The sequence below is a fragment of the Colius striatus genome, chromosome 9 (genome assembly GCF_028858725.1).
Source record: "Colius striatus isolate bColStr4 chromosome 9, bColStr4.1.hap1, whole genome shotgun sequence".
Taxonomy (NCBI): Eukaryota; Metazoa; Chordata; class Aves; order Coliiformes; family Coliidae; genus Colius; species Colius striatus.
Genome location: NC_084767.1, coordinates 33,082,863 through 33,096,742, shown reverse-complemented (window position 1 = coordinate 33,096,742; position 13,880 = coordinate 33,082,863). Strand labels below are relative to the sequence as shown.

The following is a 13,880-nucleotide window of genomic DNA, read 5'->3' as shown; positions in this document are numbered from 1 at the left end:
TCCAGTTGTGTGACATACAATTTCAAAACAGATATATTTGGTAAGAGGGGATTCACGGGAAGCTCCAGCATTCAGTGTAAGGTCTACATGAGCAGAAGTGGGGTAGCTCTTACCAGGATTTAAGAGATAAAATGAATAAAGGAAGAACTTTGGGATAAAAAGGCATGAGAAAAGACTATCAGCCCATGTGGGAGGAGAAGAGGAAGAAGTCTCTGAAGCAGTGCTGGGAGGAAAGCCAGGATCAGCTCAGCATGCCTGTGGGGCACACATGACAGCTTGGTGCTTGGCAGATGAGCATTCTGCCTCAGTTCTGCCTCTTTTCTGCAACCTTGGACACCTCAAATAAAATGAAAACAAAACCAAACAACAGTTATGAGTCAAACCCCTGATATATATACCCAGGAGAGTCTGGGCTTTCTTATTTTGATGTTTTAGTGTCCTTTGGCGAAGGACATTCTCACTAGACTGACAAGTCCATCTTTGCTGCATGCACAACCTCATGGCTCTCATGGGTGCATCGTGTACCCCTCTACTCAGCTCTAACCTACTTTCACACTCTTGTCTCCCCATTTGCTTTGAAAAGCAGCTATTGTGATCACTTCTGTGTACCGGGACCACAGAGCACTGTGGAAAAAATGGACAACTAGGCAAGAAGGGGAAGAAGTCTCTGAAGAAGTGCTGGGAAGAAAGCCAGGAATAGATCAGCATGCCTGTGGTGTACACATGACAGCTCTCGGCAGATGACTATTCTGCCTCAGTTCTGCCTCTTTTCTGTAACCTTGGACCCCTCAAACAAAATTAAAACAAAATTAAATAACAGTTATGAATCAGATACCTGAGATACACACACCCAAAGTGTATCCCAAAGCCTTTTTCTTCAAGGTATATATCTAACTTCTCTGGAGAAAATACTTAGCCAGACAGATGCTACTGTCTTTTCATGATCAACTACCTACTTGCTGCTGGATGTAAATCCAGCTACGTGCAAACCTTTCACATGCAACCTTTCTGCTGATCTTATGTTGAGATTAGTTCAACTGAGCCTACAGACTTACATTGCTAGTATTAATTTAACTATTGTCTTTAAGTCTCTACCTTAATTTAATTTTGCCATATTGCTCTTCTAAGACATCCAGCTATGAATATTTCTATTCTACAGCATCTCCAGTGGCTAAATTCCTGCTCTGTTTTACTTTTCATAGGTTATTAAGAATAGGAATGTACAGCCAACTCGGCAAACTAAAAGCTGCCAATATCTTATGCAAATAAGAGTGCTGATGGAACTGGTTGATGTGGTTGCTAAGCCGCTCACCATCATTTTTGGACATTCATGGAGGACAGGCGGGGTGCTGAGGACTGGAGAAAGGCCAATGTCACTCCAGTCTCCAAAAAGGGCACGAAGGATGACCCAGGAAACTACAGGCTGGTCAGCCTCATCTCCATCCCTGGAAAAGTGATAGAACAGCTCATCCTGAATGTCATCACTATGAAAGAAAAGATAGTTATCAGAGAGAGTCAACATGGATTCACCAACGGGAAATCCTGTTTGACCAACCTGATAGCCTTCTACAAGAGGGTAATTGGCTGGATAGATGAGGGGAGAGCAGCGGATGTTGTCTACCTTGATTTCAGCAAGGCTTTGGACACTGTCTCCCATAACATCCTCATCAGAAAGCTAAGACAGTGTGGCTTGGATGAGTGCATGGTGAGATTGATCAAGAACTGGCTGAATGACAGAACCCAGAGGATGGTGATCAATCGCACACAGTCGAGCTGGGAGGCCTGTGGCCAGTGGAGTTCCTCAGGGATCAGTTCTGGGGCCAGTCTTGTTCAACATCTTCATCAACAACCTGGATGAGGGGACAGTATACCCTCAGCAAGTTCCCTGATGACACCAAACTGGGAGGACTGGCTGATTCCCCAGAAGGCTGTGCTGCCATTCAGCAGGATCTCAACTGGCTTGAGAGTTGGGCAGAGAGGAACCTCATGAGGTTCAACAAGGACAAGTGCAGTCTTGCACCTGGGGAGGAACAATCCCATCCACCAGGACAGGCTGGGGAGTGATCTGCTGGAAAGTAGCTCAGCAGGGAGAGACCTGGGAGTCCTAGATGATAATAAACTGAACATGAGCCAGCAATGTGCCCTCGTGGCCAAGAAGACCAATGGCATCCTGGGATGCATCAAGAAGAGTGTGGCCAGCAAATCAAGGCAAGTTATTCTCTCCCTCTATTCTGCCCTTTTAATGCCACAGCTGGAGTAAACGTGTCCAGTTCTGAGGTCCTCAGTTCAAATGTGACAGAGAACTTTTAGAGAGAGAATCCAGTGCAGGGCACCAAGATGACTGGAGCATCTTCCTTATGAGGAAAGGCTGCGGGAACTGGGGCTGTTTAGTCTGGAGAAGAAGAGACTGAGGGGGGATCTCATTAATATTTACAAATATCTAAAGGGTGGGTGTCAGGAGGTTGGGAAATCCCTTTTTTCTATTGTATCTAGCAACAGAACAGAGGATAATGATATGAAGCTGTAACACAAAAAGGTCCATTTAAATGTAAGAAAAAACTATTTTACTGTTCAGGTGAGGGAGCCCTGGCACAGGCTGCCCAGGGAGGGTGTGGAGTCTCTTTCCTTGGAGGTTTTCAAAACCCTCCTGGATGCATTCCTTTGTGACCTGATCTAGGTGGACCTGCTTTAGCAGGAGATTGGACTAGATGATCTCTAAAGGTCCCTTCCAACCCCTACCATTCTATGATTCTGTGAAATAAATAGCAGACCTGCTCTGTTTTGATAATTGCCAAAAACATTCACACTGCTATTCACTGAAAAAAGCCCTCTATCATGTTCACCCACGCAATAGCACTTGTTCCCCTTCACTAATGAAAGCAATCAGAAAGCACAATGAGATGTACCCCTAATCTTCAAGGTGAAAAGTCTTTCTTTGAGAAACTAAGTCTATCAGAAACGATCTTATCATACAGTAACTGGCCTAGGACTGCCCTTTATCTTCAGTCACTTGTATTGACAACAAATTTATTGTGGTAATGAGAGGAAAAAGTATGATGTTTGCCAAAAAACCAAATTCCATTAGTGTAAAAATAACTAACTTGTAGATTTTCCACCCAAAGACCTTCTCTACCAGAGGCAACCTAACTTTATACAAAACACTTTTAAGAGAAACAAACACAATCAGTTTGCACGCAATGTACAACTGCAGAAATAAAATCCCTATTTATATGGGAAATCCTGTGCTTTCCCAGGCAAGATACTTCCTTGAAAATTACTCAAATTATCATTTGCTTCAGTTCTTTAGATTAGAAGGTGACCTAAACTGCTGACTCCATCTCCTGCTCCTGAGCTTGTATCATATCCAACATGCAAAAATACCTCAAGACCTCAACCACAAGACCACTTCAATACATGCTTAGCTTTCAGCATACACACAGCTGCTCTGAAATCAGTTAACACCAAGGAGACCAAAGTCTGACTGCATTTTCTAAATGTTTTTAAAGGAGGGACTCAGTGCTCCAGTTTAAGCATGCTCCCAAAATAGGAGATGCTCTCCTGGTGAACACATCATCCTCGTCAGAGGGACTGAGTGTGTAAACAGTGGGATCAGTAAGCAATCAGCACTTGTGGGAAAACTCCACCCCATCCACCCTGACCTTTGACCACTCAATCTTCTGCTGTCTAAATCAAAGAGCTAACAGAAATAAATATGTGGGATTAAAAACAATGAAGAAACACGCTCTCCACCTCATCCCGCCCCTTTGTCAAAACTATAGGACATAAATTGTTGAGCTGAAGTTAAGAAGCAGGGCAATAATAAAAGCTATACAATGACCCTGCACACAAAGTCAAGCTCATTGTTATTTGTCTGAAATTAAGTTATCTCAAGTGCCTCTAAAGCATTGACAGCCTTCCGGGATTCTGCTAAGGATGATGAGAGGGGCAAAAAGCATTACTCACCCAAAGATACCAAAAGCCCTTTAAAAGCTGCAGGGCTTCTGTGAAAGGATGTAAAATTCAGTAATGCTGCTAAGAGGTAAACTATTTGTTCTGTATGGTTGAGTCATTTCCCCCCCAAAAAAATCCAGCTTTTCATGAATGAGTCCCATCATTTCTAAAAGAGGAGCTTTATTTTGATCTTTGCAAATTCCCATGAACCTAGCACCAAGAAATCAATAACAGACAGCTTAGTCTGTCTTCACAGATAGTGATAAACAGTGCATGTTAAAAGCTATCTCCTTAGATGATAACTCCAGATGATACATGTAATCGACCAACTGATTACCTGATTTCCCCCCCCTCCCCAGGAGAAACTAATTAGCTCTACAGGGTAAGGGTTTTTTGGGTTGCTTCTAGATATTTCAGGCATACACAAACAGAATCCCAGTCCCTGAAATTCTTAAAGCTTTGCAGTACTTGAGGTGGAAAAATGCACCTTTAAACATTAAAGAAAGAAATCAGGGAGTCACTACTGGCACCCAAAGCACCGTGGAGCAGGCTGACAAATGAGGGTGTAATTTTTCTATAATGAAGTAAGTCAGAGCAGAGAAAGTTTATATAAATTATCCATGAGGACGCAGAAAGTCAACATTGAGGCCAGGGCCGCATCAGATCTCATGCACACATGAGGCTCAGTGAATCTTATCAGAGATGCGAGTCAAAGCTTGAACCCACAGTACCAGAACATGATTAGCACAGGAAACAATGATCATTAGAGACTACTATTTGTTATTAGCACACAAAGCTTTATTCTGTGAATCTCAGACATGTGCTTGGCCATCCTCAGAGAGCATCCCAGGACTCTGATTTTGCAGATTTTATCAGTTCTCCTCATAGCCTTGGCTATTGCAACAAATTAACAAGCCAAACTCCCTCTAAACTTTCTTGGCAAGGCCCGTAGGATTTAAGTATCAGATATACACTCTGAGAGCTCACAGGACAACAAAGAAAAGTTTACCTACTCAAAATTCATCCAGGCTGACAACTCATGGCACAAGGCAGAGCTACCTCTGCACTGGAGCTGAACAACTGAACAGCCTCATCACTGGCACAGGCAGCCACAAGGATGCTGCCAGTCACACTTGGGCTGATGGTGCAGCTAGACAGATTGTGAGAGCAGATGTTAATGCCGTGGGATCAACCTCAGCAGCCTCTTCAAGGCAAAATTCCTGCTAATTCAGAGATTTGAGCACATGTGGAAAAAAAGACTGGATCCAAATTTTAACACACGCGCTCTTACAAGCTGAGATACACACGTAATGGAATAAACAGAAAATTTAAAACAGACCGAAAATACAACATGGACAGATACATGAGAACACAGTGTCCAACAGTTTTCCAAATACCAAAATAGTCACGCCGGCATGTCTGCAAATCAAGCTAGTCGTAGACTCATGGAACAGTAGGGGTTGGAAGAGACCTTTAGAGATCATCTAGTTCAACCTCCCTGCAGAAGCAGGTCCATCTAGATCAGGTCGCATAGGAACTAGTCCTTACTAATTAGCTGTTTAACTCGAGCTCAAGCTCCACACAGAAGCCTAAGCACTATCATCATTCATAAGCAATGACTAAGGGATTTCAGACACTGGAGAAAGAAAAGTGTCATGGGGAACAGCAACATCAGCATTTACAGCAGGCTTTTCTCCCCAGGATTACCCAGATATTGGGTATGGGTAGTGGATTGTTACCAAGACCTATAATAATGATTTTTCAGTGAGCTTCCCATCAAAAGGGAAGGAAATGGCACCCCACAAAATGGGCACCCCAGAGGTGGGAAAATAGCTTAACTACAGTCCTTGATAGAGAAGTTCAAAAGAAGGCAAGAGAAGAGCTTATCTCTTTTCCTCTTTCCCCCCATTACTAAAAATCCCTTTCAAGTACTGGAGTGTAAAGCTGAGGAGAGAGAGAGAAGAATGTCTGGAGGAGATCTTCAAGAAAAGCATCTCAATCAAAATCATTTGCTGTTGTGTGTTTGCTTTTCTTCTTCTCTTTTTCAATTCACTAGAACTGCCAAATGTATTCAATTTTACCTTGAAGAAAATTTACCTTTGGTGTTTAAATTACAAATAAGAGCAAAAGAAAATGCGGCAGCACATGAGGTCTCCACCTGGTAACGATTTTTGGAAATTGAGACCATGCAGTGCAAGAAGAGTTTATTTTCTAGCATGGTACAACACTGAAGTTCACCATTTCTACTTATTTTCATAAGTAGGGCCAAGAAGCCAAAGTCAAGAAGCTTCCCAAGAGCACAAGAAGATGAATGTCTGTAATGAGGCTACCACTTCACGGCTCCTTCTCCTGTCATTGTTCCTGAAGTTTTCTCTTCACTTTTCATCAGCCAGTTGGTTTCCACAAGGAAAGTCCTTAAATAAAGGTGCAGATACCTACCCCTTTGTGTATTAAGCAACACCTACAGTGAGAAATAAATTCCTGCATGACACTTCAATACATACACCTGACACCCCTGTAAGACTCTGTGGAAGACCCCATCTGGTACAAAAGATTTTTCATTGATCCTCTTCACTCTCCCTGTGGAACAAAACCTTCACTCACAACACCACAAGAGTTAGATCCACTTCTGGTTGTGAGGAAGCTTTTAGTTTGGAAGGGCCTGATACTGCCCACTAGATGTATTGACTCCAACCATTGCCACTCCCATGTGTTCTATTATTTCAAGTTTGCTCACAGGCTGTAATGCCTATAAGTCTCTGAGGGCACCTTGAACATGGATTGAATTTATTCCCATACTCTAAGGGAATATAAACCTGAGAAGGACAGAAAGACTCTGTCTTCAAGCAGAAGCACTATCAGCAAGCCCTGGGAGACTGAGATCTTGGCTGCAGCATTCCCAGGAGAGGTCCATCATACAAACCCTCATTCTTCTAGATTCTCCTTTGAATGTGTCTAGGACAAAAATTAAAAGGGGTATCTACTTAAAGAACAGACCCTACAGCAATCACGGGTCTGCCTTACAGACCTCCTTCCTCCATACAAAGCAGACCACAGTTCCTATCAGTCCCCATCTGCAGACAAGTAAGCTGTACAGAGCAGTCTGTACCAGAGCCCAACAGCCTCTCTTTCAGGATTGTTTCTGACCAGGGAGGAGAGGTGAATAAACCAGGGGTCTTATTAAGTACCCATTTTGAGTATTTGAGCTAATCACCACTCTCACATGGTGGCAGTGCAAAAGAGTCTCTCGGGTAGAAAGGTCTCATGTTACTTGGGTGTACTAAATCAAATGCATGCCTTAAATCCAGTCTGGAGATGAGCCTGCATCAAGAGTAACTAGTGGAGTTCAGGCAACATTAACTTCCCTCACTTATGTCTACTTAAGACATCTGCATTGATTCCAGGTTTACAGAGGTGACTGGGGCCTTGTACTGCCAAAAACCTGGATCATGGTAGAAAGAGCTACAACTGCAGAAAATAGCCAAACAACCCACAGAAGGGACAGATGTGAAGCCATGCGCCAGCTGCTCTTAATAGAGACATGGAGCAAAGGCATTACAAGTGCACAGGATATGTAACCAGCCTGAACTTGCCTCATAAAACAACAAAGAATAAAACAATGAGGAATAACTTTAAAGGATACTTCTCATGCACTAATGAAGTTGTATCTGGGTATTTCTATTCAGAATGTAATAGTTTCAAATGAGTAGTTTAATTAGATAGTGAATCGATGTATTTTAAGAAGTCCTTCAAATTATGTTTCTTTATGGACCCCATAAAGACAGACTGACATTGTTACAGATTAAGATTGGTACCATCAGGTGATACATCCTTTCAACACCTGTAAGTTGACACATTCAAACAGCAAAATTCAAACAAAAGTAAATACCCACAACCTCCCTCCTCCAAACTCAACCCAAACTCAGCCCACAGTGATGATGATCAACCTCCCAAGGATGGCAGGAGAGACTTCATCACTAAAACGGCATTCATCAGCACCTAATTCCTTCCATAAGGATGTCCTACAATATGGATAAAAGGCTATTTCATTTGAGCCCTATATAATGAAGAGCAGACAACATGTCGGTGGTATCTGCTGCTGTGATTATTTAGGTATTACCTCAGAAATTAAATCCTGTGTTTTTCCCAAGAGAGATATTGAATGTGACTATGTCCTTCTGGTCTGGTACCATGGCATTAGAGATTACCAGGCACTGGAGGCCCAAAATAGGATGACCAATTTCATTTCATTCTGTATCTTACAACAATCCTTCAGGAATTATTCCATATTGGATAAAATATGTAATCCAATAAACCGTCCAAATCTCCATAGTCTAATCACATTATTTTAAGCCCTTTTAAATCAACTTAAATTATTTCTTCATTAATCACATTTATGCTGATTCAGATCAATCCCAATCCTTAAATTTAGTAATGATGTTACAAAAATCAATGAAATAAGCTATTGAAACTGGTTTAATGTGACTATGTTTTTTAAAGATCTGATTATCATTCATAATTTAATTATTAAATAGATTGAGATAGAATACATAAAGCAAAATATGAACTATGTGGGCAAGATACGACATTGTTTTAATTGGTCTATAATGCACTTGGGGATGACATTTTTTCTCAAGCCTCTCTAAAGGCTCCAGATTTCCAAGAGGGAGAAATGCAACCTTCACCACACCAAACAAATGCATTAGCTCCTCCAAGGAAATTGTTTCTCAATTTAGGAAAGCGTCCTTGAAGTGCAGAGTTCATACAGCTGATATGCCAACTGCCCACAGGGGTACAGGCACCATCTCCATGGGAACCCACAAGACAGATCACTGCAGCAGCCCTAGCTTTCTCCAGCTCGCCTGGCAAGTGTGGGTGTACAGTCCACCTCCCCACACATGTTGCATGCCTGTGGACTTCGGTTGTCCTGTTTGTGTTTTACTATCCCTTCTCAACAAGCTTCATCACAAAACCAGGATTAGGGAAAACTTTCCCATTGCTCTACAAGTGTGCATACAGGTATCAAGCTGTGTCTGTAGGTATACAAAGACTCAAAAAATTCTTAAGTATTTTATTCCCATCTGCATTTTTTTTAGCTTTGCAACCATGGGCACAGTGCATACAATATATTCACCTTCAATATCCTTAAGTTGAAAAGCTAGGTTGTAGATGTTAATCATACCCCCTGATCTACAATGATAAAGGAGTTGACAAGGTTAAAACCGATCAACAACTGAAATAGTTATTTCAACAGTCTGCTTAGCAGCAGTATAACAAATTAAACACCTCCCTTAAAAGTAAAACATAGATTTCCCTGTTAATACAAAGAAAATAAGTACTCAAGAAGTATCTGAAGACAGCTGTGGTAGCCTTATTAAATCATATCACATTAATCTAATAAGTAAGTGTATTTCAAATTTTTAGCCATGCAGACGCTGAATGTTTGCATTACTCATCAAAATCAGGAGTAAATGATGCAGGTTACAAGTGCTTTGATGAGCCTTCACAGCAAACTGCAGCATCATAAACATCCAACTTATTTAAAGAATACTGATCTGATATGGTGATATACTACTAAGCACATTTCTTCAAAACCATCCACCTTCAAGGGCATAGCTCTCCTAGTTCCCAGAGCTCAAGTCTTGGGAAGAAAAAAATCAGCCATTTGGGGGTTTTTAAATAAATAAAGGACTGTAATTCCAATGCATTTTTATTCTGGGCATACATTTTGCTAAATAACTATCATCCCTTTTTCTCACAAGTAAATTAGTTGCATGTCTGAATATTAAGGGCCCGTGGGCTTCACACAGCACAGGCATTTTTGCAGTTTAAGTATATCACCAACCTGACATAATTGCTTCCATACAGCTATATTTAAACACTATGAATTAGTGGCAATAGGAATATTTAAAAAAATCCAAAAGATCTAAGCACAGTAAAATTATACTGTAACTGAAACATAACTTAGTAGTTTATAAGAAGGAAATGACACCTTAAATCTCCAATAGTTTTGTACCCTGGCAATATTGTGAGCAAGAAGAAAAACGTTGGACTTGCAACCAGCAAAATGAAAACCCCTTGGCTTCTGCTTCAGCTCACAATCTCTTAGGAAACACTATCTGCTCTGGAATTGGACTCATGATTTCCGTAAGATGCCAAAAATGTTTCCAAAGCACAAATCTCAGTGCCTTCAGAGACAAGCAGCAGGGATAGGAGCAGCTGGGACAGTGGTTTAGGGAAGCTTATTGTTTTGGGATGGGCAAGTTTTCTATCTGCCTTCTTGAGGACAGAAAGACACAGGCCTTGTTCCTAAGCCACAAGCTTCCCTTATCTTACACAGTTGTCATCAACACCAACAGGCCTGCTCCCCAAAGCAATTCAAGAAGGATCTAAAAGACATCTGTGAAATACTAGAAATGTTTATTTGTGCAAGTGCGCATAAATAAAGGCAGGAGCTTGGTTTATGTGAGCTGTGGCTCAAATGTCAGGACAAAATGTGTGACTTAAAATTATGCTGCAGAGCCATACAAGAGCCATGCAAGAGCCAGCAAGAGCCATGCCTGCCAAGCAAACACGACAGGTTTTACATTACTTCAGACTCGGGACAAGGATGGAAGCTATTTACAAGAAGCATAAAGAATGTGAAGGAAAGATATTCACAGGAAAATGCCATTAACCACTAGGAACCACTTCTCCACAGACAAAAATCAGCTGAGAACTCAAGAGTCCATTCAATGGGCTCTTTAAAACAGATTACGATTTGCAACAACTATGTGATTTCTCAGTTGCTCATTTTAAGCTTTAATCTTACACAAATCTTCAGTCCTCACAGTCACCCTGTTCATTTTTTAATATCCCATTCAGCATAAAAGAGGTGTGCTTGTGCGTTTGTTCATCCAATATTTCCTCAAGTTCTTTTGTCAATGTGGTTTTTACATAAGCAGGTATGGTGAAAAGACAAGTTTTAAGGAAAACCATTTTTCTTGCTCTAAAAGAATTAGCTCATTCTTTTCTTCCTTATTATTCTTCAGTTCCTTTACATGGACATATGAGCAATGAATACTCCCCATTACAGTGCTCCAAAGTAAACAAAAGGTAAAAGAATACATTCTCATTTAACTGCAGGTATTGCTAACTGTTGGAATAAGAGATCAGAGGTGGGCAAGAAAGTGCCCTGGCAGGTAGCTGGCAGGACTGAGTGCCCCATTCCCTGGGGAGCAGGGGACACACACTCATTCTCAGGCTGGACTGCTCCACGTTCACTGTCCTTGGGAGAAGCCAACTTATGAGCTATGTTATTTTTTTTCTATCTGGTGGCCAAAGGCAAATCATATTCTTGTAAATACACCATTTGGCTATTTTTTTAAAGTTTATCTCTTTTAACAGAAGATTGAAAAGGCCAATAATTTTAAAATGATACATTTTTCAGAAAATTACGGAATTCATTTCATTTGCCTGTCAGCTTTCAATTTCAAAGATATTCATGAAATTTCCCATCTCAACCCTAAAGAAAAACTTCATGCAAGATAGGGCAGACATATTTTGTATCTGTTTAATTATAATAATGAAGACTTTAGTAATGCATTTAAAAGAACTACAGTATAATCAGGGCTGTATCCAGAGAATTGCTGTACTCAGGAGAAATTGTCTTTCTTAATTAAGTCTCCTCTCTCAAACACGGAACACACTCACTCTTTCATCTGAACTACCTTATGTAATTGCATAACAGCTCTAGTTGCTGCATACGGCATATATTGTTTTTCAGTGCAGCTTCTAAGACTCTCAACATGCTTTTTAAAGGAAAAATATAAAAAGCAATCTGGACAATGCCTTTGTACTGAATGGAACATGCTTCAGTCTTGTCATGCAGCAAAGGGAGCATTAGCAAAATATGAATGCCTTAATGCTATTATTAATCTGAATCAGATTAAAAACTTTCAGTTCACACAAAGCAATTGTTCTTTACTTACATGGAAAGCAGAATTTAGCCCACAGCACCAATATATGAGGATCATGGAAATCTCATTCTTTATTATACCATACTTTCTGGTCACAATCTTTTCAAGTATATTTGGAGTCACAAGAACAGTACAAAACACTGTAGTAGCACTAGGTAATTTATAGGTAATTTAAATAAAATCAATGTCTATTAAAACTACAATAGACAGTAAACTCCGTAACTTATTACTTTCAGTGGTTTCCTTTCTCTGTCAGCTGTGTTCAGATTTTGAATCAATAGTGAAGATTATGGAAAATATCTTCCTTCTTCTGCTGCCTATACATGAACAAAATGAACTAAAAGTTTTTATTCCAAACACTGTTTTCAGCTGTGATCATTATTAACCGAGAGAACAAAAATAATTAACTCTGTAAGCAGTAATGCAGAAAACATTTTTTAACTATATACTTTGGAAAATCATACATTTCTAATTCACTTTCCAAAAAATTATCTGTCAATGAGTTCTTCAGCTACTAGGTAAATTGAGGCATGTCAGATACTCTAATTGCTGCATGTCCTCTATTGATCAAAGTACATTGTTGTAGCTCAGCAAACAGAAATGGCATTATTGCTCTCATGAAAAATGAATGCTTCCTCCTGCAACCATTTGCTCATATCTGAAAATGCAAACCCCGGTCTAAGTGCTCCAAGTGAAGTGTGATCATTTGGCAAGTGCTCTGGACCACCGCACTGACATGGAGAGATTTCAGTTGGGTTGCTTCCGTGTTAAAGGGCTGGCACAACCCCGTCTCAATCATCAGTTCCTTCCTGAAAAATAATGACTGAACTGAAAAATAATTTTCTCCTAACAATAACATGTCCCAGAATAAAATCACATGCAATATCAGAAGTGTATGAAACTACAGAAACCACACCATCCAGAAAATAGCCAAAATCATAATTACAAACAATAAATTTGGAAGAGGTCTAAATACATTCTTTGATTTCAGAGTCAGATGACTATTAGTAGTAGTAGAAGGGAAGTAACTAAATATTTGAAGAACTGAAAGTTAGAATATTTCTAGAGAATTGACTGAGCTGGGATGCTGCCTTCCAGGGTTCATAGCTTAACTTTTGATGAAACACTCATTCTGGATATCTTAATGATAAACTTGGAGAGTTTTTTTTTTTCTTTGCTGCCTGAAAATACAGGGCTTGAAATTGAATTCTGAAATTCAAGTACGAGAACACCTAAGTCTGAGTATGAAGCAGGTTTTCCTTGCATCTAATTTCTGAAAAGCTCAAGTACCAATGTCACACATCATTGTATACAGTTAGAGGTACTTATCAACCACAGAAGCAACAGATCTGACTCCAGAGTAACATTCAGTGAAGCTGATGGTACATCCCCAGCTCTTGCGCAGTCAATGAAATGTTTAAACACAGATTTACTGTAGTCAGTGAAATTTAAAAGATATTTTAGAGTTTTGCTGATCTCAGACTCACCCTCAGTCGTGCAGAAAGCAGAGCGTAGAGGAGCCATGAATGCTGCTGACATGCTGTTATATTGAGCCACAAAACCACTCCTTTTTCAGAGACTGCTTTTATTCTCCGTCAAACCTACATGTTTTGTGAATCACATCTGCATGGTAGGAATACATCAGCATGCAGTAAAAATAATTCAAACAGTTGTCTAAGGCAAGTGCAAGGCACTTTGCAAGTGCAGAAAAGATACTGCTCATGATTCCTGAATGTTTTTTCAACTAGATTTCTAGGGATATCTTCAGAAAGAAAAAAAAGACTACACATCTGACAGATAATCCTTTCAGTTTCCAACCAGAAATGTGATCTGAGGGCAGGTAGGAGAAATGGACTTAAAATCTCTTGGGGAACCATGAGTTCCCCAATAATTAAAAAAGATGTAATAAACAGTTTCGTTCAAATAATACCACACGTTGATTTATTACTTAAAAGTTTTTGTATAATTTTT

General features: G+C 40.2%; 1 protein-coding gene across 1 annotated transcript in view; it reads right to left on the bottom strand.

The window, feature by feature from the left end:
• PLCL1 (phospholipase C like 1 (inactive)) overlaps positions 1-13,880 on the bottom strand; it is a 200,848-nt gene that overhangs the window by 45,828 nt on the left and 141,140 nt on the right. The window lies entirely within an intron of this gene.